The sequence below is a fragment of the Sebastes umbrosus genome, chromosome 2, assembly GCF_015220745.1.
Source record: "Sebastes umbrosus isolate fSebUmb1 chromosome 2, fSebUmb1.pri, whole genome shotgun sequence".
Lineage (NCBI taxonomy): Eukaryota > Metazoa > Chordata > Actinopteri > Perciformes > Sebastidae > Sebastes > Sebastes umbrosus.
The window spans coordinates 19,773,393-19,799,777 of NC_051270.1; the positions used below are offsets into that span (position 1 = coordinate 19,773,393).

At 38.3% G+C, this 26,385-nt stretch overlaps 4 long non-coding RNA genes across 5 annotated transcripts; all 4 read left to right on the forward strand.

The window, feature by feature from the left end:
- Nucleotides 1-4,882: 4,882 nt before the first annotated feature.
- On the forward strand, nt 4,883-6,892 carry LOC119500103. Its single transcript, XR_005209544.1, has 4 exons — nt 4,883-4,901; nt 5,477-5,508; nt 6,426-6,512; nt 6,645-6,892. It is a non-coding gene; the product is annotated as an uncharacterized LOC119500103 (long non-coding RNA).
- A 1,761-nt stretch (nt 6,893-8,653) lies between these two features.
- LOC119500074 lies at nt 8,654-9,345 on the forward strand. Its single transcript, XR_005209527.1, has 3 exons — nt 8,654-8,851; nt 8,922-8,964; nt 9,098-9,345. It is a non-coding gene; the product is annotated as an uncharacterized LOC119500074 (long non-coding RNA).
- A 3,153-nt stretch (nt 9,346-12,498) lies between these two features.
- LOC119500100 lies at nt 12,499-18,677 on the forward strand. Its single transcript, XR_005209542.1, has 4 exons — nt 12,499-12,517; nt 13,095-13,126; nt 18,057-18,143; nt 18,276-18,677. It is a non-coding gene; the product is annotated as an uncharacterized LOC119500100 (long non-coding RNA).
- A 1,616-nt stretch (nt 18,678-20,293) lies between these two features.
- On the forward strand, nt 20,294-25,314 carry LOC119500055. Of its 2 annotated transcripts, none has more exons than XR_005209518.1 (3): nt 20,294-20,602; nt 24,711-24,767; nt 24,901-25,314. It is a non-coding gene; the product is annotated as an uncharacterized LOC119500055 (long non-coding RNA). The 2 variants fall into 2 exon arrangements; XR_005209517.1 differs by having other exon boundaries at nt 24,720-24,767.
- The last annotated feature ends 1,071 nt before the right edge of the window (nt 25,315-26,385 follow it).

Below are 26,385 nucleotides of genomic sequence, written 5' to 3' on the forward strand. Positions count from 1 at the left end.
GGCACATTCTAGAGTCGATAGAGCAAGGGGAACGGTTCACCACTATCGATCTAAAAGACGCGTACTTCCACGTCCCCATTTGTCGATCTGTCACCACTCCAGAGTGCAGGCTTAAAGATCCTGCCACACCTGGACGACTGGCTGGTCTGCGCTTCATCTCGCGAACAGGTCATGCAGCATACCGGGAGGGTCTTAGCTCATGTCCAATCCCTTGGTTTCAGGGTGAACTTAAAGAAAAGCAACCTCGAACCGAGGCAGGAAACAGTATTCTTGGGGCTTTGCCTGAACTCACTTGTGATGAAGGCGTCCCTTACCCCTCAGAGGGTTGCGAGAATCCTAACGGTCTTGCGTATCTTCCGACTGGGCAAACGCCTACAGTTGCTTCACTTTCAGAGACTGCTGGGGTTGATATCATTAGCAGTGTTGGTGATTCCGCTGGGCCTGCTCAGGGCTCGGCCCCTGCAGCGGTGGCTGAATGCGTTCAACCTCCATCCACGGAGGGACAGGCATGTGAAGCTCAGAGTGACTCAGTCATGTCAGAGAGCTCTGAGCCCATGGAGGGACCGCAAGTTGCTCACACAAGGTGTACCCTTGGGCAATCTGCCTTCAAGGAGGACTTTGGTGTTCACAGATGCCTCCAGGACAGGCTGGGGAGCAGTCTGGGAGGGCAGAATGGCGAGAGGTGTTTGGAAACCTCCATGGGACACCGAACACATCACGAGTGGCCGAAGCTTTTTTTTCTAAAAAATGTATAAAAAAAAGTCTGAAAAGTATTCGAAAAAAAAAAGTCTGAAAAATGTTGGAAAAAAAAGTCTGAAAAATGTCCGGAAAACAAAAGTCCGAAAAATGTCAAGAAAAGTTTAAAAAATATATATAAAAAAAAAAAGTCTGAAAAGTTTTCGAAAAAAAAAGTCTGAAAAATGTTTGAAAAAAAAAAGTCTGAAAAAAAAGTCTGAAAAGTATTTGAAAAAAAATGTCTGAAAAATGTCCAGAAGCAAAAGTCTGAAAAATGTCTGAAAAATGGCTTAAAAAATTGTATGTAAAAAAAAAAAGTCTGAAAAATGTCTTGACACAAAAGTCTGAAAAATGGCAAGAAAAGTCTGAAAATATGTATAAAAAAAAAAAGTCTGAAAAATATTCGAAAAAAGAAAAAGTCTGAAAAATGTCCAAAAAAAAGTCTGAAAATGTCTGAAACAAATGTTTGTTTGAAAAATACTGGAAAAAAAACTGAAAAAAAGTTTGAAAAATGTCTGGAAAAAAAGGTTTGAAAAATGTCTGAAAAAAAAGTCTAAAAAAAGTTTGAGAAAATCAAGCAATGTCTGAAAAGGTAAAAAAAAAAAAAAAAAAAAAAAAAAAAAGTCTGAAAAATGTCCGAACACAAAAGTCTGAAAAATGTTAAGAAAAGTTTGAAAAATATATATAGAAAAAAAAAAGTCTGAAAATTATTTGAAAAAAAAAGTCTGAAAAAGTCCAGAAGCAAAAGTCTGAAAAATGTCTGAAAAAAGGTCTAAAAAATGTTATGTAAAAAAAAAAAATCTGAAAAAGTCCAGAAGCAAAAGTCTGAAAGATGTCTTTAAAATATTTAAAAAATAAAATCTGAAAAATGTCCAGACACAAAAGTCTGAAAAATGTCCAGAAAAGTCTGAAAATGATATATATATATATATATATATAAAAAAATGTCTGAAAAATATATAAAAAAAAAGTCTGAAAACTGTCCAGAAGCAAAAGTCTGAAAAATGTCCAGAAGCAAAAGTCTGAAAAATGTCTGAAAAAAGGTCTAAAAAATGTTATGTAAAAAAAAAAAGTCTTAAAAAATGTCAAAAGTCTGAAAATATATATAAAAAAAAGTCTGAAAAAATATCCGTAAAAAAAAAAAGTTTTGAAAAATGTCTGAAAAAAATGTCTAAAAAAAGTTTGAAAAATGTTGGAAAAGAAAAGTCTAAACAATGTCTGAAAAAGGTAAGGTAAGGTTAGAGTCTTTCACTCTGACTCCCAGAGTGTCTTGGAGAAAGCTCTGAACAGTCTCTGCGTACTCGAGAGAGCGTGCAGCGCACATTCAGTCGGCCTGCAGCGACGAGGCAGAGACCAACGGGCCAGCAGCACCAATTCCAGGCTGCCTGGGGTCATCCAGAGCCCTGGTCAAGGACCCAGTCCAAAGGCAAAAGTTCTGTGGTGTTATTTATTTAAACAGTCGCGCGCCGATGAAAAAAGCCCGTTGAGTGTTATAGCTCACCCGGTAGAGCGGGCGCTCTTACCGCGGTAGGCCGGGGTTCGAATCCACCTTTCGGCATATTTCATTTAGCCAAGGATTTTGCCTTGCATTCCCCTTGTGTTTAAAAGGGCGTTTTCATTTCCCCCTTAAACCTCTGTGCGCAGTAGGTGGGATTGGTTATTTGTTCCCCCTTGTACGTCCGCGTACAGGAAAGGGGTGATTTTAGTTCTTATGAGCAGTATTTTTGTTTATACCTTTGAGCCAGCGAGTGCATATATCCCCATTGACTACTGGGGGCAGGTGGATACTCAGTCTCAAATCCTGGCCGCCATTCGTGGTCTGGCAGACAGGGTGAGTAGAATGGAGGCTCAGAGAGCAGCTCCACTGACTGCGGCTTGTTCGGAGGGGATCTCCCCTAGGGACTTGCCGGCATATGGAGAACATCAGGCCGATCACCCTGATGCTATATCACTCTATGCACAGGGTTCTCCCTTGGAGGACGAGGGTCACCCAGAGATTGCTGAAGAGTCACATTGCCTTAGCCTATCTCACACAGGTGAATCTGCGTCCGTAGACGATGGTACTGGCGATTCTGTTCCCAGTGATGTGTTTTCAAAGGTTTTGAGTGCGGCTAAGATTATGGGCCTTTCAATTCCAATCGAAACCCCTAGCTCATCGGAGGGAGTCTGGGCCGGCATCTCGCAGTCTCGCCCCTCAGTGACTATTCCTGCAGCCGAGGATTATTGTCAGATGTTAAGGAGGTCATGGAATAATCCTGGTAGCGCCCCTCAGTTTAATTCGGGGTGCGGGAGGCTAGCCAAGGCACAGTACCCCCATGAGTCCGGTTTGGGCGATATGCCGCCTGTAGAGAGGGAAATGGCAGCTTTAACCCCTCTAGGCCCAGATAAGGTGACCACTAATCCACACTGTCCTCGTAAGGAGTGCAAGAAGACAGACCACTTGGTTTGTAGGTCCTATAATGCAGCCGCCCGCGCGGCGCGTGCAGGAAATGCACTCGCTCTCTTGTTAGCAGCGCTCAGAAGGACCGCTAGTGCGGGTGATCAGGACACCAGAAACCTGATAGATGCGGCACTGTCCACACACTCTCAGCTTACTCGTGACATCGGTTCCGCTATGTCGTCAGCCATGATGGCCCGCAGACAGATCTGGCTAGCTCAGACAACCCTCCCCGAGAACATCAGGAAGGAGCTCAGCAACATGCCGGTGGTACCGGGTAGAGTCTTTCACTCTGACTCCCAGAGTGTCTTGGAGAAAGCTGAACAGTCTCTGCGTACTCGAGAGAGCGTGCAGCGCACATTCAGTCGGCCTGCAGCGACGAGGCAGAGACCAACGGGCCAGCAGCACCAATTCCAGGCTGCCTGGGGTCATCCAGAGCCCTGGATGCGTGGCAGGCGCCAGGGCTCAGGTGCACAAAGTTCGGGTGATGCTGCAGGAAGACTGCGACTGCAGCATCAAGGGTTTCAGCCCCGGCGTACAGCAAGAGGGGCTCCTCAAAGGAGACGCCCCCCCAAAGGTCCAGGGACCCAGGGGGCCTCTGCATAGGAGTGGTGGGGAAGCCGCCAAGGTTCACTCCCAGCTACGCCTGGACAGCTGGGAGAAGGAAGTCTCAGACCCCTGGGTAGTGGCTACTGTTGCAAGGGGTTACAGAATTCAATTTCGGCGGCGGCCCCCACCTTTTTCCAGGGTCCAGATGACGTTTGTCAAGGACCCATTCCAGGCAAAAGTTCTGTCCGAGGAGATTGCAATCCTCCTTCAGAAGAACGTAATTGCGAAGGTAAGGCCCAGCGAACAGCAAGCTGGCTTTTATTCAACATATTTCCTTGCTCCCAAAAAGGATGGTGGGATACGTCCCATCCTGGACCTCCAGCGCCTAAATACCTACATAAAGGTTCTGCCGTTCAGAATGCTGCACACACGGCACATTCTAGAGTCGATAGAGCAAGGGGAACGGTTCACCACTATCGATCTAAAAGACGCGTACTTCCACGTCCCCATTTGTCGATCTGTCACCACTCCAGAGTGCAGGCTTAAAGATCCTGCCACACCTGGACGACTGGCTGGTCTGCGCTTCATCTCGCGAACAGGTCATGCAGCATACCGGGAGGGTCTTAGCTCATGTCCAATCCCTTGGTTTCAGGGTGAACTTAAAGAAAAGCAACCTCGAACCGAGGCAGGAAACAGTATTCTTGGGGCTTTGCCTGAACTCACTTGTGATGAAGGCGTCCCTTACCCCTCAGAGGGTTGCGAGAATCCTAACGGTCTTGCGTATCTTCCGACTGGGCAAACGCCTACAGTTGCTTCACTTTCAGAGACTGCTGGGGTTGATATCATTAGCAGTGTTGGTGATTCCGCTGGGCCTGCTCAGGGCTCGGCCCCTGCAGCGGTGGCTGAATGCGTTCAACCTCCATCCACGGAGGGACAGGCATGTGAAGCTCAGAGTGACTCAGTCATGTCAGAGAGCTCTGAGCCCATGGAGGGACCGCAAGTTGCTCACACAAGGTGTACCCTTGGGCAATCTGCCTTCAAGGAGGACTTTGGTGTTCACAGATGCCTCCAGGACAGGCTGGGGAGCAGTCTGGGAGGGCAGAATGGCGAGAGGTGTTTGGAAACCTCCATGGGACACCGAACACATCACGAGTGGCCGAAGCTTTTTTTTCTAAAAAATGTATAAAAAAAAGTCTGAAAAGTATTCGAAAAAAAAAAGTCTGAAAAATGTTGGAAAAAAAAGTCTGAAAAATGTCCGGAAAACAAAAGTCCGAAAAATGTCAAGAAAAGTTTAAAAAATATATATAAAAAAAAAAGTCTGAAAAGTTTTCGAAAAAAAAAGTCTGAAAAATGTTTGAAAAAAAAAAGTCTGAAAAAAAAGTCTGAAAAGTATTTGAAAAAAAATGTCTGAAAAATGTCCAGAAGCAAAAGTCTGAAAAATGTCTGAAAAATGGCTTAAAAAATTGTATGTAAAAAAAAAAAGTCTGAAAAATGTCTTGACACAAAAGTCTGAAAAATGGTAAGAAAAGTCTGAAAATATGTATAAAAAAAAAAGTCTGAAAAATATTCGAAAAAAGAAAAAGTCTGAAAAATGTCCAAAAAAAAGTCTGAAAATGTCTGAAACAAATGTTTGTTTGAAAAATACTGGAAAAAAAACTGAAAAAAAGTTTGAAAAATGTCTGAAAAAAAGGTTTGAAAAATGTCTGAAAAAAAAGTCTAAAAAAAGTTTGAGAAAATCAAGCAATGTCTGAAAAGGTAAAAAAAAAAAAAAAAAAAAAAAAAAAAAAGTCTGAAAAATTTCCGAACACAAAAGTCTGAAAAATGTTAAGAAAAGTTTGAAAAATATAAATATAAAAAAAAAGTCTGAAAATTATTTGAAAAAAAAAGTCTGAAAAAGTCCAGAAGCAAAAGTCTGAAAAATGTCTGAAAAAAGGTCTAAAAAATGTTATGTAAAAAAAAAAAATCTGAAAAAGTCCAGAAGCAAAAGTCTGAAAGATGTCTTTAAAATATTTGAAAAAAAAAATCTGAAAAATTTCCAGACACAAAAGTCTGAAAAATGTCCAGAAAAGTCTGAAAATTATATATATATATATATATATAAAAAAATGTCTGAAAAATATATAAAAAAAAAGTCTGAAAACTGTCCAGAAGCAAAAGTCTGAAAAATGTCCAGAAGCAAAAGTCTGAAAAATGTCTGAAAAAAGGTCTAAAAAATGTTATGTAAAAAAAAAAAAAGTCTGAAAAATGTCCGGACACAAAAGTCTTAAAAAATGTCAAAAATCTGAAAATATATATAAAAAAAAGTCTGAAAAAATATCCGTAAAAAAAAAATGTTTCAAAAATATCTGAAAAAAAGGTTTGAAAAATGTCTGAAAAAAATGTCTAAAAAAAGTTTGAAAAATGTTGGAAAAGAAAAGTCTAAACAATGTCTGAAAAAGGTAAAAAAAAAAAAAAAAAAGTCTGAAAAATGTCTGACACAAAAGTCTGAAAAATGTCAAGAAAAGTCTGAAGATTATATATATATATATATATAAAAAAAGTCTGAAAAATGTCCAGAAGCAAAAGTCTGAAAAATGTCTGAAAAAAGGTCTAAAAGATGTTATGTAAAAAAAAAAAGGTCTATAGCATGTTAGGTATGTTAGGAATGTTAGCTTAGTATAGTGCGTGATGAAAAAAGTCGTGTTAAAAAAAAAAAAAAAAAAAGTCAATAGTATAGCATGTTAGGTATGTTAGGAATGTTAGCCAAGTATAGTGCGTGATGAAAAGATTTCGTGATAAGTCAGGATGTTAGGTTAGGTTTTTTAAAAAAAAAAAATTTAAAAAAAAGTACGTCATGTAAAATGTCAGTTAGGAATGTTTGGAAAATGTAATAAAAAACAATGTATTTTCACTTTTTGGACATCAGTGTAATTTTGGATGTTAGCAGTGGACTTTTCACCATCATTTGAAAAGTAAATGGTTACGTCACAATATATAGTTTCAGTGCCTTGCTTTTGGCACACTTCAGCACAGTGGAAGCTTGAGAGTAAAACCAGGTCTTCTGGTTCAGGGCCAGTCTCCCAAATCACTGTACCAACCTGCTGTATGGAGTATAATCATTTGCATTGAACACAATTGTATGAATCATAAATCTTTAATAAATAAATAAAATTAAATGTTATCAGATCTCAACCCTGTTTAAGCTGCATTGAAAAGGTGAACTATCTGCTGCTCTTAAAGCTTCTGAGCTCAATATACAAAGTGAATCCTTTGGTTTATTTCCATTGCTTATTTCATTTTTCATTTCATTTCAAAATTTATTTCAAGCATGTAGAATACAAAAAAAAATAAGGAAAAAGAATGATCATACCAACAAGTGGACAGTCAGAAACAAGTAGTATTTATATACAATGAAAAGTAAATGATTGATGCCTTGATTTACATATTCGAAAAGGAGTGAGAAGAAGTATAAACTTATTTAATCCCACCCCTTCTCCATAAGTCAATTATTAATTATTAACCAGCTTCCTTATTGAGCCATACATATACTCTAATTACATTTTCCTGAATTTGTCTAACTATACTTTTTATTATTTATAATTATTGTAACTATAATTATTACCTTTAATCTGTGTCTTACAGAAATATAAATGAATTACTGATGTAATTATCCTTATCAAAATTTAAATTTGTTATCAATCCAGAATACCAAATCATTACTTATAATATGACTTTATCACAATACCAATTCATTACTGATATATTTATCTTAATCATATTGACTATTTGTTATCTTTTCTCCCAGTAGACCACTTACACACCAAAAACTGACAATTACCTGATATTTTTCAGGTGGAATTTCATTCATTCATTTCATTCTCACTGTAAGAGCCAAAACATGATGTATGATGTATGCTGGCATACAGAGGTTGTAGTGTAATTCACTTTTAGGAACACTAGGTGGCGCTGTGTTAATTGATTGACCCAGCCACGGGTATATAGGTAAGGAGGTGTGTTGTTGGCGTCAGGGTTTAGCCCGGAAGGGCAAAGGGTTTTGACCGCAGGGACGCTGAATTGTTTGCCGTGTTGTTATTGTTTACTCGTTGCTATGGTAACTGGACTTGCTTCTTTAATACCATATTAAGAATAAATGAACTGTTATTGTAAAACCAACGAGCGGACTCAGGATCACTTTTGTACAGCACAACAGACAACTAAAGGTACCATCTACAGCGAAAAGCGCGTCAGTCCAGGGCTAATCACCTCAGTAGCTACAGTTGTAGACTTTAGCTCCTACACTCACTGTGCAATATCATTTTCCACTGGTGCACTTTTGTTAATAGTTTGTTTATTGTCAATACTGTATATACTGCTCCTATTTTTATACTTCCTTCTATTTAAATGGTTCGTATTTTGTTACACTTTGTTTAGCTCTTCTTTTTTTTTACCGTGTTAGCTGATGCAACTTGTTTTTTCAAATAGTAAGAAGAAATAGTTAGCTTGTGTTAAGCTGCACATGGCAGGTGTTGGATAACGTTTCATTTCATTTCAAAATTTATTTCCAACATGTAGAATACAAAAAAAAGAAAGAAAAAAAGGATCATACCAACAAGTGGACAGTCAGAAACAAGTAGTATTTACATGCAATGAAAAGCATAAGAAAAATACATTTTCAAACACTTGATGCCTTGATTTACATATTCCAAAAGGAGTGAGAAGAAGTATAAACTTATTTAATCACACCCCTTCTCCATAAATCAATTATTAATCATTAACTTTAGTGATGTAAAATGTCATAGTTTAGTATAGTATTTAGTATGTCATCAAAATGTCATCAAAAAATGTATAGCATAGTACATCCGAAAAATGGCATTGTAAAAGTCATGAAAACTAGATTTATATAGTATGTCAAAAATGGCACTAGTGGGCGCCTGGCTAGCTCAGTTGGTACAGCGGGCGCCCATGTATGGCTAAGGCTGAGCCTTAGCCGCGGTCGACCCGGGTTCGAATCCGGACCTGTGGACCTTTGCCGCATCTCTCTCTCTCTGTTTCCCCTCATTCCATGACTCTTAGTCACCAAAAAAAAAAAAAGGTCTATAGCATGTTAGGTATGTTAGGAATGTTAGCTTAGTATAGTGCGTGATGAAAAAAGTCGTGTTAAAAAAAAAAAAAAAAAAGTCAATAGTATAGCATGTTAGGTATGTTAGGAATGTTAGCCAAGATAGTGCGTGATGAAAAGATTTCGTGATAAGTCAGGATGTTAGGTTAGTTTTTTTAAAAAAAAAAAAATTTAAAAAAAAGTACGTCATGTAAAATGTCAGTTAGGAATGTTAGGAAAATGTAATAAAAAACAATGTATTTTCACTTTTTGGACATCAGTGTAATTTTGGATGTTAGCAGTGGACTTTTCACCATCATTTGAAAAGTAAATGGTTACGTCACAATATATAGTTTCAGTGCCTTGCTTTTGGCACACTTCAGCACAGTGGAAGCTTGAGAGTAAAACCAGGTCTTCTGGTTCAGGGCCAGTCTCCCAAATCACTGTACCAACCTGCTGTATGGAGTATAATCATTTGCATTGAACACAATTGTATGAATCATAAATCTTTAATAAATAAATAAAATTAAATGTTATCAGATCTCAACCCTGTTTAAGCTGCATTGAAAAGGTGAACTATCTGCTGCTCTTAAAGCTTCTGAGCTCAATATACAAAGTGAATCCTTTGGTTTATTTCCATTGCTTATTTCATTTTTCATTTCATTTCAAAATTTATTTCAAGCATGTAGAATACAAAAAAAAAAAATAAAATAAGGAAAAAGAATGATCATACCAACAAGTGGACAGTCAGAAACAAGTAGTATTTATATACAATGAAAAGTAAATTGTCAACATTTGATGCCTTGATTTACATATTCGAAAAGGAGTGAGAAGAAGTATAAAGTTATTTAATCCCACCCCTTTTCCATAAGTCAATTATTAATTATTAACCAGCTTCCTTATTGAGCCATACATATACTCTAATTACATTTACAGGTTTGAAAAATGTCTGAAAAAAATGTCTAAAAAAAGTTTGAAAAATGTTGGAAAAGAAAAGTCTAAACAATGTCTGAAAAAGGTAAAAAAAAAAAAAAAAAGTCTGAAAAATGTCTGACACAAAAGTCTGAAAGATTTGAAAAAAAAGTCTGAAAAATGTTATTTAAAAAAAAAAGTCCAGAAGCAAACGTCTGAAAAATGTCTTGAAAATATTTGAAAAAAAAGTAAAAAAAAAAAATCTGAAAAATGTCCAGAAAAGTCTGAAAAATATATTTAAAAAAAAGTCTGAAAAATGTCCAAAAGCAAAAGTCTGAAAAATGTCTGAAAAAAGTCTGAAAAATATATATTAAAAAAAAAAAAGTCTGAAAATTATTTGAAAAAAAAAGTCTGAAAAAGTCCAGAATCAAAAGTCTTAAAGATGTCTTTAAAATATTTGAAAATAAAAAGTCTGAAAAATGTCCGGACACAAAAGTCTGAAAAATGTCAAGAAAAGTCTGAAAATTATATATATATGTATATAAAAAAAAGTCTGAAAAGTATTCGAAAAAAAAAAGTCTGAAAAATGTCCAGAAGCAAAAGTCTGAAAAATGTCTGAAAAAAGGTCTAAAAAATGTTATGTAAAAAAAAAAAATCTTAAAAAATGTCAAAAGTCTGAAAATATATATAAAAAAAAGTCTGAAAAAATATCCGTAAAAAAAAAAAGGTTTGAAAAATGTCTGAAAAAAATGTCTAAAAAAAGTTTGAAAAATGTTGGAAAAGAAAAGTCTAAACAATGTCTGAAAAAGGTAAGGTAAGGTTAGAGTCTTTCACTCTGACTCCCAGAGTGTCTTGGAGAAAGCTCTGAACAGTCTCTGCGTACTCGAGAGAGCGTGCAGCGCACATTCAGTCGGCCTGCAGCGACGAGGCAGAGACCAACGGGCCAGCAGCACCAATTCCAGGCTGCCTGGGGTCATCCAGAGCCCTGGTCAAGGACCCAGTCCAAAGGCAAAAGTTCTGTGGTGTTATTTATTTAAACAGTCGCGCGCCAATGAAAAAAGCCCGTTGAGTGTTATAGCTCACCCGGTAGAGCGGGCGCTCTTACCGCGGTAGGCCGGGGTTCGAATCCACCTTTCGGCATATTTCATTTAGCCAAGGATTTTGCCTTGCATTCCCCATGTGTTTAAAAGGGCGTTTTCATTTCCCCCTTAAACCTCTGTGCGCAGTAGGTGGGATTGGTTATTTGTTCCCCCTTGTACGTCCGCGTACAGGAAAGGGGTGATTTTAGTTCTTATGAGCAGTATTTTTGTTTATACCTTTGAGCCAGCGAGTGCATATGTCCCCATTGACTACTGGGGGCAGGTGGATACTCAGTCTCAAATCCTGGCCGCCATTCGTGGTCTGGCAGACAGGGTGAGTAGAATGGAGGCTCAGAGAGCAGCTCCACTGACTGCGGCTTGTTCGGAGGGGATCTCCCCTAGGGACTTGCCGGCATATGGAGAACATCAGGCCGATCACCCTGATGCGTGGCAGGCGCCAGGGCTCAGGTGCACAAAGTTCGGGTGATGCTGCAGGAAGACTGCGACTGCAGCATCAAGGGTTTCAGCCCCGGCGTACAGCAAGAGGGGCTCCTCAAAGGAGACGCCCCCCCAAAGGTCCAGGGACCCAGGGGGCCTCTGCATAGGAGTGGTGGGGAAGCCGCCAAGGTTCACTCCCAGCTACGCCTGGACAGCTGGGAGAAGGAAGTCTCAGACCCCTGGGTAGTGGCTACTGTTGCAAGGGGTTACAGAATTCAATTTCGGCGGCGGCCCCCACCTTTTTCCAGGGTCCAGATGACGTTTGTCAAGGACCCATTCCAGGCAAAAGTTCTGTCCGAGGAGATTGCAATCCTCCTTCAGAAGAACGTAATTGCGAAGGTAAGGCCCAGCGAACAGCAAGCTGGCTTTTATTCAACATATTTCCTTGCTCCCAAAAAGGATGGTGGGATACGTCCCATCCTGGACCTCCAGCGCCTAAATACCTACATAAAGGTTCTGCCGTTCAGAATGCTGCACACACGGCACATTCTAGAGTCGATAGAGCAAGGGGAACGGTTCACCACTATCGATCTAAAAGACGCGTACTTCCACGTCCCCATTTGTCGATCTGTCACCACTCCAGAGTGCAGGCTTAAAGATCCTGCCACACCTGGACGACTGGCTGGTCTGCGCTTCATCTCGCGAACAGGTCATGCAGCATACCGGGAGGGTCTTAGCTCATGTCCAATCCCTTGGTTTCAGGGTGAACTTAAAGAAAAGCAACCTCGAACCGAGGCAGGAAACAGTATTCTTGGGGCTTTGCCTGAACTCACTTGTGATGAAGGCGTCCCTTACCCCTCAGAGGGTTGCGAGAATCCTAACGGTCTTGCGTATCTTCCGACTGGGCAAACGCCTACAGTTGCTTCACTTTCAGAGACTGCTGGGGTTGATATCATTAGCAGTGTTGGTGATTCCGCTGGGCCTGCTCAGGGCTCGGCCCCTGCAGCGGTGGCTGAATGCGTTCAACCTCCATCCACGGAGGGACAGGCATGTGAAGCTCAGAGTGACTCAGTCATGTCAGAGAGCTCTGAGCCCATGGAGGGACCGCAAGTTGCTCACACAAGGTGTACCCTTGGGCAATCTGCCTTCAAGGAGGACTTTGGTGTTCACAGATGCCTCCAGGACAGGCTGGGGAGCAGTCTGGGAGGGCAGAATGGCGAGAGGTGTTTGGAAACCTCCATGGGACACCGAACACATCACGAGTGGCCGAAGCTTTTTTTTCTAAAAAATGTATAAAAAAAAGTCTGAAAAGTATTCGAAAAAAAAAAGTCTGAAAAATGTTGGAAAAAAAAGTCTGAAAAATGTCCGGAAAACAAAAGTCCGAAAAATGTCAAGAAAAGTTTAAAAAATATATATAAAAAAAAAAGTCTGAAAAGTTTTCGAAAAAAAAAGTCTGAAAAATGTTTGAAAAAAAAAAGTCTGAAAAAAAAGTCTGAAAAGTATTTGAAAAAAAATGTCTGAAAAATGTCCAGAAGCAAAAGTCTGAAAAATGTCTGAAAAATGGCTTAAAAAATTGTATGTAAAAAAAAAAAGTCTGAAAAATGTCTTGACACAAAAGTCTGAAAAATGGCAAGAAAAGTCTGAAAATATGTATAAAAAAAAAAAGTCTGAAAAATATTCGAAAAAAGAAAAAGTCTGAAAAATGTCCAAAAAAAAGTCTGAAAATGTCTGAAACAAATGTTTGTTTGAAAAATACTGGAAAAAAAACTGAAAAAAAGTTTGAAAAATGTCTGGAAAAAAAGGTTTGAAAAATTTCTTAAAAAAAAGTCTAAAAAAAGTTTGAGAAAATAAAGCAATGTCTGAAAAGGTAAAAAAAAAAAAAAAAAAAAAAAAAAAAAAGTCTGAAAAATGTCCGAACACAAAAGTCTGAAAAATGTTAAGAAAAGTTTGAAAAATATATATAGAAAAAAAAAAGTCTGAAAATTATTTGAAAAAAAAAGTCTGAAAAAGTCCAGAAGCAAAAGTCTGAAAAATGTCTGAAAAAAGGTCTAAAAAATGTTATGTAAAAAAAAAAAATCTGAAAAAGTCCAGAAGCAAAAGTCTGAAAGATGTCTTTAAAATATTTAAAAAATAAAATCTGAAAAATGTCCAGACACAAAAGTCTGAAAAATGTCCAGAAAAGTCTGAAAATGATATATATATATATATATATAAAAAAATGTCTGAAAAATATATAAAAAAAAAGTCTGAAAACTGTCCAGAAGCAAAAGTCTGAAAAATGTCCAGAAGCAAAAGTCTGAAAAATGTCTGAAAAAAGGTCTAAAAAATGTTATGTAAAAAAAAAAAGTCTTAAAAAATGTCAAAAGTCTGAAAATATATATAAAAAAAAGTCTGAAAAAATATCCGTAAAAAAAAAAGTTTTGAAAAATGTCTGAAAAAAATGTCTAAAAAAAGTTTGAAAAATGTTGGAAAAGAAAAGTCTAAACAATGTCTGAAAAAGGTAAGGTAAGGTTAGAGTCTTTCACTCTGACTCCCAGAGTGTCTTGGAGAAAGCTCTGAACAGTCTCTGCGTACTCGAGAGAGCGTGCAGCGCACATTCAGTCGGCCTGCAGCGACGAGGCAGAGACCAACGGGCCAGCAGCACCAATTCCAGGCTGCCTGGGGTCATCCAGAGCCCTGGTCAAGGACCCAGTCCAAAGGCAAAAGTTCTGTGGTGTTATTTATTTAAACAGTCGCGCGCCGATGAAAAAAGCCCGTTGAGTGTTATAGCTCACCCGGTAGAGCGGGCGCTCTTACCGCGGTAGGCCGGGGTTCGAATCCACCTTTCGGCATATTTCATTTAGCCAAGGATTTTGCCTTGCATTCCCCTTGTGTTTAAAAGGGCGTTTTCATTTCCCCCTTAAACCTCTGTGCGCAGTAGGTGGGATTGGTTATTTGTTCCCCCTTGTACGTCCGCGTACAGGAAAGGGGTGATTTTAGTTCTTATGAGCAGTATTTTTGTTTATACCTTTGAGCCAGCGAGTGCATATATCCCCATTGACTACTGGGGGCAGGTGGATACTCAGTCTCAAATCCTGGCCGCCATTCGTGGTCTGGCAGACAGGGTGAGTAGAATGGAGGCTCAGAGAGCAGCTCCACTGACTGCGGCTTGTTCGGAGGGGATCTCCCCTAGGGACTTGCCGGCATATGGAGAACATCAGGCCGATCACCCTGATGCTATATCACTCTATGCACAGGGTTCTCCCTTGGAGGACGAGGGTCACCCAGAGATTGCTGAAGAGTCACATTGCCTTAGCCTATCTCACACAGGTGAATCTGCGTCCGTAGACGATGGTACTGGCGATTCTGTTCCCAGTGATGTGTTTTCAAAGGTTTTGAGTGCGGCTAAGATTATGGGCCTTTCAATTCCAATCGAAACCCCTAGCTCATCGGAGGGAGTCTGGGCCGGCATCTCGCAGTCTCGCCCCTCAGTGACTATTCCTGCAGCCGAGGATTATTGTCAGATGTTAAGGAGGTCATGGAATAATCCTGGTAGCGCCCCTCAGTTTAATTCGGGGTGCGGGAGGCTAGCCAAGGCACAGTACCCCCATGAGTCCGGTTTGGGCGATATGCCGCCTGTAGAGAGGGAAATGGCAGCTTTAACCCCTCTAGGCCCAGATAAGGTGACCACTAATCCACACTGTCCTCGTAAGGAGTGCAAGAAGACAGACCACTTGGTTTGTAGGTCCTATAATGCAGCCGCCCGCGCGGCGCGTGCAGGAAATGCACTCGCTCTCTTGTTAGCAGCGCTCAGAAGGACCGCTAGTGCGGGTGATCAGGACACCAGAAACCTGATAGATGCGGCACTGTCCACACACTCTCAGCTTACTCGTGACATCGGTTCCGCTATGTCGTCAGCCATGATGGCCCGCAGACAGATCTGGCTAGCTCAGACAACCCTCCCCGAGAACATCAGGAAGGAGCTCAGCAACATGCCGGTGGTACCGGGTAGAGTCTTTCACTCTGACTCCCAGAGTGTCTTGGAGAAAGCTGAACAGTCTCTGCGTACTCGAGAGAGCGTGCAGCGCACATTCAGTCGGCCTGCAGCGACGAGGCAGAGACCAACGGGCCAGCAGCACCAATTCCAGGCTGCCTGGGGTCATCCAGAGCCCTGGATGCGTGGCAGGCGCCAGGGCTCAGGTGCACAAAGTTCGGGTGATGCTGCAGGAAGACTGCGACTGCAGCATCAAGGGTTTCAGCCCCGGCGTACAGCAAGAGGGGCTCCTCAAAGGAGACGCCCCCCCAAAGGTCCAGGGACCCAGGGGGCCTCTGCATAGGAGTGGTGGGGAAGCCGCCAAGGTTCACTCCCAGCTACGCCTGGACAGCTGGGAGAAGGAAGTCTCAGACCCCTGGGTAGTGGCTACTGTTGCAAGGGGTTACAGAATTCAATTTCGGCGGCGGCCCCCACCTTTTTCCAGGGTCCAGATGACGTTTGTCAAGGACCCATTCCAGGCAAAAGTTCTGTCCGAGGAGATTGCAATCCTCCTTCAGAAGAACGTAATTGCGAAGGTAAGGCCCAGCGAACAGCAAGCTGGCTTTTATTCAACATATTTCCTTGCTCCCAAAAAGGATGGTGGGATACGTCCCATCCTGGACCTCCAGCGCCTAAATACCTACATAAAGGTTCTGCCGTTCAGAATGCTGCACACACGGCACATTCTAGAGTCGATAGAGCAAGGGGAACGGTTCACCACTATCGATCTAAAAGACGCGTACTTCCACGTCCCCATTTGTCGATCTGTCACCACTCCAGAGTGCAGGCTTAAAGATCCTGCCACACCTGGACGACTGGCTGGTCTGCGCTTCATCTCGCGAACAGGTCATGCAGCATACCGGGAGGGTCTTAGCTCATGTCCAATCCCTTGGTTTCAGGGTGAACTTAAAGAAAAGCAACCTCGAACCGAGGCAGGAAACAGTATTCTTGGGGCTTTGCCTGAACTCACTTGTGATGAAGGCGTCCCTTACCCCTCAGAGGGTTGCGAGAATCCTAACGGTCTTGCGTATCTTCCGACTGGGCAAACGCCTACAGTTGCTTCACTTTCAGAGACTGCTGGGGTTGATATCATTAGCAGTGTTGGTGATTCCGCTGGGCCTGCTCAGGGCTCGGCCCCTGCAGCGGTGGCTGAATGCGTTCAACCTCCATCCACGGAGGGACAGGCATGTGAAGCTCAGAGTGACTCAGTCATGTCAGAGAGCTCTGAGCCCATGGAGGGACCGCAAGTTGCTCACACAAGGTGTACCCTTGGGCAATCTGCCTTCAAGGAGGACTTTGGTGTTCACAGATGCCTCCAGGACAGGCTGGGGAGCAGTCTGGGAGGGCAGAATGGCGAGAGGTGTTTGGAAACCTCCATGGGACACCGAACACATCACGAGTGGCCGAAGCTTTTTTTTTCTAAAAAATGTATAAAAAAAAGTCTGAAAAGTATTCGAAAAAAAAAAGTCTGAAAAATGTTGGAAAAAAAAGTCTGAAAAATGTCCGGAAAACAAAAGTCCGAAAAATGTCAAGAAAAGTTTAAAAAATATATATAAAAAAAAAAAGTCTGAAAAGTTTTCGAAAAAAAAAGTCTGAAAAATGTTTGAAAAAAAAAAGTCTGAAAAAAAAGTCTGAAAAGTATTTGAAAAAAAATGTCTGAAAAATGTCCAGAAGCAAAAGTCTGAAAAATGTCTGAAAAATGGCTTAAAAAATTGTATGTAAAAAAAAAAAGTCTGAAAAATGTCTTGACACAAAAGTCTGAAAAATGGTAAGAAAAGTCTGAAAATATGTATAAAAAAAAAAGTCTGAAAAATATTCGAAAAAAGAAAAAGTCTGAAAAATGTCCAAAAAAAAGTCTGAAAATGTCTGAAACAAATGTTTGTTTGAAAAATACTGGAAAAAAAACTGAAAAAAAGTTTGAAAAATGTCTGAAAAAAAGGTTTGAAAAATGTCTGAAAAAAAAGTCTAAAAAAAGTTTGAGAAAATCAAGCAATGTCTGAAAAGGTAAAAAAAAAAAAAAAAAAAAAAAAAAAAAGTCTGAAAAATGTCCGAACACAAAAGTCTGAAAAATGTTAAGAAAAGTTTGAAAAATATATATATAAAAAAAAAGTCTGAAAATTATTTGAAAAAAAAAGTCTGAAAAAGTCCAGAAGCAAAAGTCTGAAAAATGTCTGAAAAAAGGTCTAAAAAATGTTATGTAAAAAAAAAAAATCTGAAAAAGTCCAGAAGCAAAAGTCTGAAAGATGTCTTTAAAATATTTGAAAAAAAAAATCTGAAAAATGTCCAGAAGCAAAAGTCTGAAAAATGTCTGAAAAAAGGTCTAAAAAATGTTATGTAAAAAAAAAAAAAGTCTGAAAAATGTCCGGACACAAAAGTCTTAAAAAATGTCAAAAATCTGAAAATATATATAAAAAAAAGTCTGAAAAAATATCCGTAAAAAAAAAATGTTTCAAAAATATCTGAAAAAAAGGTTTGAAAAATGTCTGAAAAAAATGTCTAAAAAAAGTTTGAAAAATGTTGGAAAAGAAAAGTCTAAACAATGTCTGAAAAAGGTAAAAAAAAAAAAAAAAAAAGTCTGAAAAATGTCTGACACAAAAGTCTGAAAAATGTCAAGAAAAGTCTGAAGATTATATATATATATATATATAAAAAAAGTCTGAAAAATGTCCAGAAGCAAAAGTCTGAAAAATGTCTGAAAAAAGGTCTAAAAGATGTTATGTAAAAAAAAAAAGGTCTATAGCATGTTAGGTATGTTAGGAATGTTAGCTTAGTATAGTACGTGATGAAAAAAGTCGTGTTAAAAAAAAAAAAAAAAAGTCAATAGTATAGCATGTTAGGTATGTTAGGAATGTTAGCCAAGTATAGTGCGTGATGAAAAGATTTCGTGATAAGTCAGGATGTTAGGTTAGGTTTTTTAAAAAAAAAAAATTTAAAAAAAAGTACGTCATGTAAAATGTCAGTTAGGAATGTTTGGAAAATGTAATAAAAAACAATGTATTTTCACTTTTTGGACATCAGTGTAATTTTGGATGTTAGCAGTGGACTTTTCACCATCATTTGAAAAGTAAATGGTTACGTCACAATATATAGTTTCAGTGCCTTGCTTTTGGCACACTTCAGCACAGTGGAAGCTTGAGAGTAAAACCAGGTCTTCTGGTTCAGGGCCAGTCTCCCAAATCACTGTACCAACCTGCTGTATGGAGTATAATCATTTGCATTGAACACAATTGTATGAATCATAAATCTTTAATAAATAAATAAAATTAAATGTTATCAGATCTCAACCCTGTTTAAGCTGCATTGAAAAGGTGAACTATCTGCTGCTCTTAAAGCTTCTGAGCTCAATATACAAAGTGAATCCTTTGGTTTATTTCCATTGCTTATTTCATTTTTCATTTCATTTCAAAATTTATTTCAAGCATGTAGAATACAAAAAAAAATAAGGAAAAAGAATGATCATACCAACAAGTGGACAGTCAGAAACAAGTAGTATTTATATACAATGAAAAGTAAATGATTGATGCCTTGATTTACATATTCGAAAAGGAGTGAGAAGAAGTATAAACTTATTTAATCCCACCCCTTCTCCATAAGTCAATTATTAATTATTAACCAGCTTCCTTATTGAGCCATACATATACTCTAATTACATTTTCCTGAATTTGTCTAACTATACTTTTTATTATTTATAATTATTGTAACTATAATTATTACCTTTAATCTGTGTCTTACAGAAATATAAATGAATTACTGATGTAATTATCCTTATCAAAATTTAAATTTGTTATCAATCCAGAATACCAAATCATTACTTATAATATGACTTTATCACAATACCAATTCATTACTGATATATTTATCTTAATCATATTGACTATTTGTTATCTTTTCTCCCAGTAGACCACTTACACACCAAAAACTGACAATTACCTGATATTTTTCAGGTGGAATTTCATTCATTCATTTCATTCTCACTGTAAGAGCCAAAACATGATGTATGATGTATGCTGGCATACAGAGGTTGTAGTGTAATTCACTTTTAGGAACACTAGGTGGCGCTGTGTTAATTGATTGACCCAGCCACGGGTATATAGGTAAGGAGGTGTGTTGTTGGCGTCAGGGTTTAGCCCGGAAGGGCAAAGGGTAAAGGGTTTTGACCGCAGGGACGCTGAATTGTTTGCCGTGTTGTTATTGTTTACTCGTTGCTATGGTAACTGGACTTGCTTCTTTAATACCATATTAAGAATAAATGAACTGTTATTGTAAAACCAACGAGCGGACTCAGGATCACTTTTGTACAGCACAACAGACAACTAAAGGTACCATCTACAGCGAAAAGCGCGTCAGTCCAGGGCTAATCACCTCAGTAGCTACAGTTGTAGACTTTAGCTCCTACACTCACTGTGCAATATCATTTTCCACTGGTGCACTTTTGTTAATAGTTTGTTTATTGTCAATACTGTATATACTGCTCCTATTTTTATACTTCCTTCTATTTAAATGGTTCGTATTTTGTTACACTTTGTTTAGCTCTTCTTTTTTTTTACCGTGTTAGCTGATGCAACTTGTTTTTTCAAATAGTAAGAAGAAATAGTTAGCTTGTGTTAAGCTGCACATGGCAGGTGTTGGATAACGTTTCATTTCATTTCAAAATTTATTTCCAACATGTAGAATACAAAAAAAAGAAAGAAAAAAAGGATCATACCAACAAGTGGACAGTCAGAAACAAGTAGTATTTACATGCAATGAAAAGCATAAGAAAAATACATTTTCAAACACTTGATGCCTTGATTTACATATTCCAAAAGGAGTGAGAAGAAGTATAAACTTATTTAATCACACCCCTTCTCCATAAATCAATTATTAATCATTAACTTTAGTGATGTAAAATGTCATAGTGTAGTATAGTATTTAGTATGTCATCAAAATGTCATCAAAAAATGTATAGCATAGTACATCCGAAAAATGGCATTGTAAAAGTCATGAAAACTAGATTTATATAGTATGTCAAAAATGGCACTAGTGGGCGCCTGGCTAGCTCAGTTGGTACAGCGGGCGCCCATGTATGGCTAAGGCTGAGCCTTAGCCGCGGTCGACCCGGGTTCGAATCCGGACCTGTGGACCTTTGCCGCATCTCTCTCTCTCTGTTTCCCCTCATTCCATGACTCTTAGTCACCAAAAAAAAAAAAAGGTCTATAGCATGTTAGGTATGTTAGGAATGTTAGCTTAGTATAGTGCGTGATGAAAAAAGTCGTGTTAAAAAAAAAAAAAAAAAAGTCAATAGTATAGCATGTTAGGTATGTTAGGAATGTTAGCCAAGATAGTGCGTGATGAAAAGATTTCGTGATAAGTCAGGATGTTAGGTTAGTTTTTTTAAAAAAAAAAGTACGTCATGTAAAATGTCAGTTAGGAATGTTAGGAAAATGTAATAAAAAACAATGTATTTTCACTTTTTGGACATCAGTGTAATTTTGGATGTTAGCAGTGGACTTTTCACCATCATTTGAAAAGTAAATGGTTACGTCACAATATATAGTTTCAGTGCCTTGCTTTTGGCACACTTCAGCACAGTGGAAGCTTGAGAGTAAAACCAGGTCTTCTGGTTCAGGGCCAGTCTCCCAAATCACTGTACCAACCTGCTGTATGGAGTATAATCATTTGCATTGAACACAATTGTATGAATCATAAATCTTTAATAAATAAATAAAATTAAATGTTATCAGATCTCAACCCTGTTTAAGCTGCATTGAAAAGGTGAACTATCTGCTGCTCTTAAAGCTTCTGAGCTCAATATACAAAGTGAATCCTTTGGTTTATTTCCATTGCTTATTTCATTTTTCATTTCATTTCAAAATTTATTTCAAGCATGTAGAATACAAAAAAAAAAAAAAAAAATAAGGAAAAAGAATGATCATACCAACAAGTGGACAGTCAGAAACAAGTAGTATTTATATACAATGAAAAGTAAATTGTCAACATTTGATGCCTTGATTTACATATTCGAAAAGGAGTGAGAAGAAGTATAAAGTTATTTAATCCCACCCCTTTTCCATAAGTCAATTATTAATTATTAACCAGCTTCCTTATTGAGCCATACATATACTCTAATTACATTTACAGGTTTGAAAAATGTCTGAAAAAAATGTCTAAAAAAAGTTTGAAAAATGTTGGAAAAGAAAAGTCTAAACAATGTCTGAAAAAGGTAAAAAAAAAAAAAAAAAAGTCTGAAAAATGTCTGACACAAAAGTCTGAAAGATTTGAAAAAAAAGTCTGAAAAATGTTATTTAAAAAAAAAAGTCCAGAAGCAAACGTCTGAAAAATGTCTTGAAAATATTTGAAAAAAAAGTAAAAAAAAAAAAATCTGAAAAATGTCCAGAAAAGTCTGAAAAATATATTTAAAAAAAAGTCTGAAAAATGTCCAAAAGCAAAAGTCTGAAAAATGTCTGAAAAAAGTCTGAAAAATATATATTAAAAAAAAAAAAGTCTGAAAATTATTTGAAAAAAAAAGTCTGAAAAAGTCCAGAATCAAAAGTCTTAAAGATGTCTTTAAAATATTTGAAAAAAAAAAGTCTGAAAAATGTCCGGACACAAAAGTCTGAAAAATGTCAAGAAAAGTCTGAAAATTATATATATATATATATATAAAAAAAAGTCTGAAAAGTATTCGAAAAAAAAACGTCTGAAAAATGTTGGAAAAAAAAGTCTGAAAAATGTTGGAAAAAAAAGTCTGAAAAATGTCCGGACACAAAAGTCTGAAAAATGTCAAGAAAAGTCTGAAAATTATATATATATATATATATAAAAAAAGTCTGAAAAGTATTCGAAAAAAAAAAGTCTGAAAAATGTCCAGAAGCAAAAGTCTGAAAAATGTCTGAAAAAAGGTCTAAAAAATGTTATGTAAAAAAAAAAAAGTCTTAAAAAATGTCAAAAGTCTGAAAATATATATAAAAAAAAGTCTGAAAAAATATCCGTAAAAAAAAAAGGTTTGAAAAATGTCTGAAAAAAATGTCTAAAAAAAGTTTGAAAAATGTTGGAAAAGAAAAGTCTAAACAATGTCTGAAAAAGGTAAGGTAAGGTTAGAGTCTTTCACTCTGACTCCCAGAGTGTCTTGGAGAAAGCTCTGAACAGTCTCTGCGTACTCGAGAGAGCGTGCAGCGCACATTCAGTCGGCCTGCAGCGACGAGGCAGAGACCAACGGGCCAGCAGCACCAATTCCAGGCTGCCTGGGGTCATCCAGAGCCCTGGTCAAGGACCCAGTCCAAAGGCAAAAGTTCTGTGGTGTTATTTATTTAAACAGTCGCGCGCCGATGAAAAAAGCCCGTTGAGTGTTATAGCTCACCCGGTAGAGCGGGCGCTCTTACCGCGGTAGGCCGGGGTTCGAATCCACCTTTCGGCATATTTCATTTAGCCAAGGATTTTGCCTTGCATTCCCCTTGTGTTTAAAAGGGCGTTTTCATTTCCCCCTTAAACCTCTGTGCGCAGTAGGTGGGATTGGTTATTTGTTCCCCCTTGTACGTCCGCGTACAGGAAAGGGGTGATTTTAGTTCTTATGAGCAGTATTTTTGTTTATACCTTTGAGCCAGCGAGTGCATATATCCCCATTGACTACTGGGGGCAGGTGGATACTCAGTCTCAAATCCTGGCCGCCATTCGTGGTCTGGCAGACAGGGTGAGTAGAATGGAGGCTCAGAGAGCAGCTCCACTGACTGCGGCTTGTTCGGAGGGGATCTCCCCTAGGGACTTGCCGGCATATGGAGAACATCAGGCCGATCACCCTGATGCGTGGCAGGCGCCAGGGCTCAGGTGCACAAAGTTCGGGTGATGCTGCAGGAAGACTGCGACTGCAGCATCAAGGGTTTCAGCCCCGGCGTACAGCAAGAGGGGCTCCTCAAAGGAGACGCCCCCCCAAAGGTCCAGGGACCCAGGGGGCCTCTGCATAGGAGTGGTGGGGAAGCCGCCAAGGTTCACTCCCAGCTACGCCTGGACAGCTGGGAGAAGGAAGTCTCAGACCCCTGGGTAGTGGCTACTGTTGCAAGGGGTTACAGAATTCAATTTCGGCGGCGGCCCCCACCTTTTTCCAGGGTCCAGATGACGTTTGTCAAGGACCCATTCCAGGCAAAAGTTCTGTCCGAGGAGATTGCAATCCTCCTTCAGAAGAACGTAATTGCGAAGGTAAGGCCCAGCGAACAGCAAGCTGGCTTTTATTCAACATATTTCCTTGCTCCCAAAAAGGATGGTGGGATACGTCCCATCCTGGACCTCCAGCGCCTAAATACCTACATAAAGGTTCTGCCGTTCAGAATGCTGCACACACGGCACATTCTAGAGTCGATAGAGCAAGGGGAACGGTTCACCACTATCGATCTAAAAGACGCGTACTTCCACGTCCCCATTTGTCGATCTGTCACCACTCCAGAGTGCAGGCTTAAAGATCCTGCCACACCTGGACGACTGGCTGGTCTGCGCTTCATCTCGCGAACAGGTCATGCAGCATACCGGGAGGGTCTTAGCTCATGTCCAATCCCTTGGTTTCAGGGTGAACTTAAAGAAAAGCAACCTCGAACCGAGGCAGGAAACAGTATTCTTGGGGCTTTGCCTGAACTCACTTGTGATGAAGGCGTCCCTTACCCCTCAGAGGGTTGCGAGAATCCTAACGGTCTTGCGTATCTTCCGACTGGGCAAACGCCTACAGTTGCTTCACTTTCAGAGACTGCTGGGGTTGATATCATTAGCAGTGTTGGTGATTCCGCTGGGCCTGCTCAGGGCTCGGCCCCTGCAGCGGTGGCTGAATGCGTTCAACCTCCATCCACGGAGGGACAGGCATGTGAAGCTCAGAGTGACTCAGTCATGTCAGAGAGCTCTGAGCCCATGGAGGGACCGCAAGTTGCTCACACAAGGTGTACCCTTGGGCAATCTGCCTTCAAGGAGGACTTTGGTGTTCACAGATGCCTCCAGGACAGGCTGGGGAGCAGTCTGGGAGGGCAGAATGGCGAGAGGTGTTTGGAAACCTCCATGGGACACCGAACACATCACGAGTGGCCGAAGCTTTTTTTTCTAAAAAATGTATAAAAAAAAGTCTGAAAAGTATTCGAAAAAAAAAAGTCTGAAAAATGTTGGAAAAAAAAGTCTGAAAAATGTCCGGAAAACAAAAGTCCGAAAAATGTCAAGAAAAGTTTAAAAAATATATATAAAAAAAAAAGTCTGAAAAGTTTTCGAAAAAAAAAGTCTGAAAAATGTTTGAAAAAAAAAAGTCTGAAAAAAAAGTCTGAAAAGTATTTGAAAAAAAATGTCTGAAAAATGTCCAGAAGCAAAAGTCTGAAAAATGTCTGAAAAATGGCTTAAAAAATTGTATGTAAAAAAAAAAAGTCTGAAAAATGTCTTGACACAAAAGTCTGAAAAATGGCAAGAAAAGTCTGAAAATATGTATAAAAAAAAAAAAAAGTCAATAGTATAGCATGTTAGGTATGTTAGGAATGTTAGCCAAGATAGTGCGTGATGAAAAGATTTCGTGATAAGTCAGGATGTTAGGTTAGTTTTTTTAAAAAAAAAAAAATTTAAAAAAAAGTACGTCATGTAAAATGTCAGTTAGGAATGTTAGGAAAATGTAATAAAAAACAATGTATTTTCACTTTTTGGACATCAGTGTAATTTTGGATGTTAGCAGTGGACTTTTCACCATCATTTGAAAAGTAAATGGTTACGTCACAATATATAGTTTCAGTGCCTTGCTTTTGGCACACTTCAGCACAGTGGAAGCTTGAGAGTAAAACCAGGTCTTCTGGTTCAGGGCCAGTCTCCCAAATCACTGTACCAACCTGCTGTATGGAGTATAATCATTTGCATTGAACACAATTGTATGAATCATAAATCTTTAATAAATAAATAAAATTAAATGTTATCAGATCTCAACCCTGTTTAAGCTGCATTGAAAAGGTGAACTATCTGCTGCTCTTAAAGCTTCTGAGCTCAATATACAAAGTGAATCCTTTGGTTTATTTCCATTGCTTATTTCATTTTTCATTTCATTTCAAAATTTATTTCAAGCATGTAGAATACAAAAAAAAAAAAAAAAAAATAAGGAAAAAGAATGATCATACCAACAAGTGGACAGTCAGAAACAAGTAGTATTTATATACAATGAAAAGTAAATTGTCAACATTTGATGCCTTGATTTACATATTCGAAAAGGAGTGAGAAGAAGTATAAAGTTATTTAATCCCACCCCTTTTCCATAAGTCAATTATTAATTATTAACCAGCTTCCTTATTGAGCCATACATATACTCTAATTACATTTACAGGTTTGAAAAATGTCTGAAAAAAATGTCTAAAAAAAGTTTGAAAAATGTTGGAAAAGAAAAGTCTAAACAATGTCTGAAAAAGGTAAAAAAAAAAAAAAAAAGTCTGAAAAATGTCTGACACAAAAGTCTGAAAGATTTGAAAAAAAAGTCTGAAAAATGTTATTTAAAAAAAAAAGTCCAGAAGCAAACGTCTGAAAAATGTCTTGAAAATATTTGAAAAAAAAGTAAAAAAAAAAAATCTGAAAAATGTCCAGAAAAGTCTGAAAAATATATTTAAAAAAAAGTCTGAAAAATGTCCAAAAGCAAAAGTCTGAAAAATGTCTGAAAAAAGTCTGAAAAATATATATTAAAAAAAAAAAAGTCTGAAAATTATTTGAAAAAAAAAGTCTGAAAAAGTCCAGAATCAAAAGTCTTAAAGATGTCTTTAAAATATTTGAAAAAAAAAAGTCTGAAAAATGTCCGGACACAAAAGTCTGAAAAATGTCAAGAAAAGTCTGAAAATTATATATATATATATATATAAAAAAAAGTCTGAAAAGTATTCGAAAAAAAAACGTCTGAAAAATGTTGGAAAAAAAAGTCTGAAAAATGTTGGAAAAAAAAGTCTGAAAAATGTCCGGACACAAAAGTCTGAAAAATGTCAAGAAAAGTCTGAAAATTATATATATATATATATATAAAAAAAGTCTGAAAAGTATTCGAAAAAAAAAAGTCTGAAAAATGTCCAGAAGCAAAAGTCTGAAAAATGTCTGAAAAAAGGTCTAAAAAATGTTATGTAAAAAAAAAAAGTCTTAAAAAATGTCAAAAGTCTGAAAATATATATAAAAAAAAGTCTGAAAAAATATC